The sequence below is a fragment of the Pseudonaja textilis genome, chromosome Z, assembly GCF_049901715.1.
Source record: "Pseudonaja textilis isolate UNSWEBS1 chromosome Z, rPseTex1.2, whole genome shotgun sequence".
Taxonomy (NCBI): domain Eukaryota; kingdom Metazoa; phylum Chordata; class Lepidosauria; order Squamata; family Elapidae; genus Pseudonaja; species Pseudonaja textilis.
In genome coordinates this window covers 85089096-85093755 of record NC_142008.1, presented here as the reverse complement: position 1 = coordinate 85093755, position 4660 = coordinate 85089096, and positions in this window count along the sequence as shown.

Genomic DNA, 4660 nt, shown 5'->3' with positions numbered 1-4660 from the left:
TGTTCATAAGGATCAAATATTGTAATAGTTTATGTTTATAAGTTTGTTCTGCAAAAGAAAATTAAAGAGCAAAACAAAAGAACTTTATAAAACAAATTCTAATAAAAATATCCAAAATAATATATGTAAATTTATTTTTAAAAGGCAATTCAATTTTTCTATTTTTGACATGCATATGAAATACTAGCTGTATACCTGTGCCTCGCTATGAAACTATGTGATCGAGCTATGCAGGAGAAATTTGGTTCACAATCCGTTTGCTCATTGGTGGTCAGTGATTGAAACACATAAGGGAATATCACTCCCATCACCTTGAAGAAGCAGTTCCATAGGTGGAAGGAGTAGACATTTTGGTGAAGAACTGATGTTTAGTACTGTAAGAAGCCCCAGACCGCTCCTTTCCTTTCCCTTTCCCTTCCTCCCTTTCCTTCCTTCTTTCCCCTTTTCCCCTTTTCTCCTTTCCATTTCTATCTATCTATCTATCTATCTATCTATCTATCTATCTATCTATCTATCTATCTATCTATCTATCTATTCAGCAAAAGTGTTGTAAAATACAATCCTCCAACGGTTTTCCCAAAGGTGCTTTTTTCAGGAGACAACTGGACTTTCTGGTTTTTCTTTGAAGATGTTTTGCTTTTCATCCAAGGAGCTTCTTCAGTTCTGACTGGATGGTGGGTAATAAAAATACTAAAACCTTTGGTGTCAAAGTAGCTTCCTGTTTGGAAGTGTAGTTTGCATCCTTTTAGAGAGTTGTTCAGGCAACTTGGAGGTTTGTCTGTGTCTTCAGGTGACCTGAGTGGTGCAAATGGCTGTGGAGTTATTAAGGTGACAGAATGTGAGTAACGGAATGTGAGGCAACCGGCAGTTGGAATAGAGTTCTTTTCAGGTGGGGAGGGGGAATAGAACTCCTTAGCATCAGAGTGTGTTAATTACTCTATTAAGAAATATTCATGATCTGATGGTCATTTTGAAAATTCCTTTCTTAGCGAGCACCTAGAAGCCAAGAGGAACATACGTGCCAAATTTCAAGTTTGTACACTTTACGGTTCTGGAGATTTCGTGATGATGAGTGAGTGGTATTTCGCTTTTATATAGAGAGAGATTGTGCATTAAATGGTACCATTTGTATAGTAAAAATTAAATGATCAAAATAAAGGGCAAAACTTAAGTTTTTGAAAAATCTAAAGAGTCACTTTTTGAAATAAAATATTATCTTTCATAATGAGGATATATGATCAAAGTAGCTATATCCAACCAGTTGGTTTAACTATGTCATTTTTGTTTGTATTAATGTTTTATTCTGATTTTATTCATTGCCTTGTTCTCTTAGAATTATCTATTGAAAGCATTTATATTAATTCACTTTACAAATAAAAATGGTTTTTCCTTTTTTTAAACTGACTTGGTTCTTCAACTGAGAAGAAAGGGCTTTCAAAATATCAAAGCACATCCATTAATAACTATTCTTCAGGAAATATATATAAAGTCAAGTAGGTATTTTGATTTTTATATCCTCATGGTTTGAGCCTCTGCATATTAGTAGGTACCCCAGAAAGCAACAGGTTTGCTAATCGTTCTAAAAACAAATATTAATTTTCTGGCTACTAAGACTGTCTGTGATACAGATGTGATATATGTTTCCTACAAGACACGAACAGATTTAAAAACTAATCAGTGTGCACTGTTGGATGTGCATAAAGAAGAGGTACTGATTTAGTCATCACTCTGAAAAAATACATGACTAAACCTACCCAGCTAGTTGAAGCATAATGTTGATTGTGATATTGCTGTTGCCATTTTTATTTTGATGAAATAATAGGAAGATTCAAAACCCAATGATTCAATAATAATCATGTTGAAATTACAATTTTTATAAAAATAAACATTGTTATATTGGGACAGTATATATAAATTCCCAATTATTTCTGTGGTTTTTAAAAATAAAATGTTTACAATTTTTAAAAATTAGGTGTGTGTGGGTGGGTGTCTTTGTCTGTGTGTATTCAGTTTTTTGAGAATGTGGCATTATACAAAGCACTGAAAAAGAATAAGTTAGAAAGCAAAACAAAATATAGACAAAGAAAAAAGAAAAGATATCTAATGAAATCTAGTTTACATTAACCTAAAGTATATATCTTGATACCCTTGTATCATTGCAAACCATTCTTACCTCTATCATACACATATGAGAGAAGCAAGATTGAACTAACCGTTCTTTTGTTCTTTTAGCTTATTGTTTCTTTCTCTTTGTGGATCCCAGTTCTATTCAATTATAACTTTTTCAACATTTTGCTTCTTTTTAACCCATTTAAACCTTGTTTCTGACATTTCTTTTATATTACTGATCCTCATTAATTTTCTCTACATCATACAGCATACCTTTTTCAAGTTTTGTAGTCAATATGCATAGCAACCTTTCATTTTTTATGCTTTCTCTTCTTGTTTTGCAATGCCACTTCTGGATTAATCCACAGCTATTATGCTCAATTTATTACTATGCTCTCCTGAAGTATTCAGCCCGCACTTCTATATAACACTTTTATCTCAGGATAGAGATTAAGAGAGTCCAAAGTGGCATAATCAGTCACTCACATGCAGCCTGTCGAGTGTATGGATCTTGTAGTCCTCCTGCTCTTTTAGTCCTGGCCTGAGTTTTTCAGACAGGTGTAGCTAGAGAATACAAAATTCCACACCACTTTAGTCCAAAGCTGATAAATAATTAGAAACATAGACAAATAACTTTAAACAGAACTCTGTGGCATATAAGATTCTGAGACAACATATAGACCCATTTAATTCAAAATCGCAGCAAACTTACAACACGTTTCCTGTCTCACACACTTACCTGATTGTCGCCACTTACCCAACTCCTTTTCAGTAGAGACTTGTTAGAGGAACAGAAACTACTAAGCTAGGATCCAGAATGACTCAATGTGGGTAGGATTTACAAGCCTGATTTATCTCTAAAAATCATTGCTTTACAGTAGACCTCGATTATGCCTGGCTGCTTAACAATTGTTCAAATTTATGATGGAGTCAAAAAACATTATGACCTGGTCCTCAAAATTGCTGCCACATCACCCGCATAGTCATGTGATTGCATTTTGGGCACTTGGTAACTGACTTGCATTTATGATTGGTTGCAATGTCCTGACTAAAATTCCCAGTCAATTGTGATTGTAAGTCAAGGACTATCTTTTTTGATTTATAAGTCTATAACTGTCAATGAGACTAAGGAATTTCCTGCATGCTCAGTGCCCAGCCTCCTTTGGTTATCTTCTGATAATTCCTCTATTAACTCCTGAAACAAAGCAAGTGTTTTCTTGGACTCATTTTTTTCAAGTATAGAGGGCACAACAATTGTACATAATGTACACATTACTTTTCTGTAATGTTTGCCTTTACATATTATCATCATGCAAACCCAGGAAAAAATATGAGTATTTTAGGCAGGGGTGGGATTCAACCAGCATTACTTCCAGTTCGGTGATTACGTTTTACATGCACATGTAAAATAATCTTAGGTTGTGCTACCCGGACAGCTGAAAAGCGCTGTGTGCAGCGTTCGAAAAGCCTCTTTTTTCCTGCTTTTTCAACCTCAGCTGTGCCGCGCAAAGCAGCTGAGGTTGAAAAAGCAGGCAATAAAGGAGAGGTAAGAGCCTGGGCGGGTGGTTGGCCAAACAGCAGCAAACACAGAACTGTTTCTGTGTCTGCTCCTCTTCAGAGCTATTGGCTCTATAGAACCGGGAAGAATCAGTAGCATCCCATCCCAAATTTTAGATGGTGTTGATAGGTGAAATGGAATCATGTTTACTCTAAAGCACATTTTCAGCTGTGAATTGAAGCATGGTTACTGCTTCTTCGTATAGCATTCTTTAAATTAAAAGACCTAGATTCATTAATAATAAACAATTTACATCTATTTTAGAAAAAAACACACCCATATATAACATTATTCTAATTACACTTTTTGTATTTGCAGCTTTTCCATTTTTTAACATTCCCCCAGGATTTGTAATTTTTTTTTCTTTTAGACACTAACAATTACAGCATTCATTACAATTCCATTCTTTTATGCATTAAATAATGTTTCTATCTGCCATCTATCCATCCATCTTTTCTTTCAGGATTCAGTTTCATGTAATTAGCACAGTTCTCTGTGTGAAACTCATGTATATTAAATCAGCATTATGGTGTGAAAATTAATTCTAGTTTGTGATTTTTAGAATGAAACAAGGAGGTCCAAATATTGTCATAATTTGGAATGTACACTCTCTCAAATATGTCTACTCATATATCAAAATCAATCTTTTTTTAAAAAATTATTGCAGTCTAGATAGGATCCATTCAAAAGTTCAGAATGGCTAAAACATATTTTAAGATCATAGTAAAAACACATGTTACTGCTTTATTTAGGAATGCTCCTTTTTTGTTATCTAAACAATATAATTATGTAGCTTATTTTTTTTCCCCTTCTAACAAGCAGTATATATTCATCTTCATGTAGGGGGCATGCATAAGTGCACCAATCGTGCCTACTGTCCCTGTCCTATTGTTTCTTTTTATTTTTCTTTTAAGTATCTATCTCATGTATTCAAAACTATGTTTATTCTTATACCTGTATCTTGTAAGCGATTGACAAATCAAATAAATACTA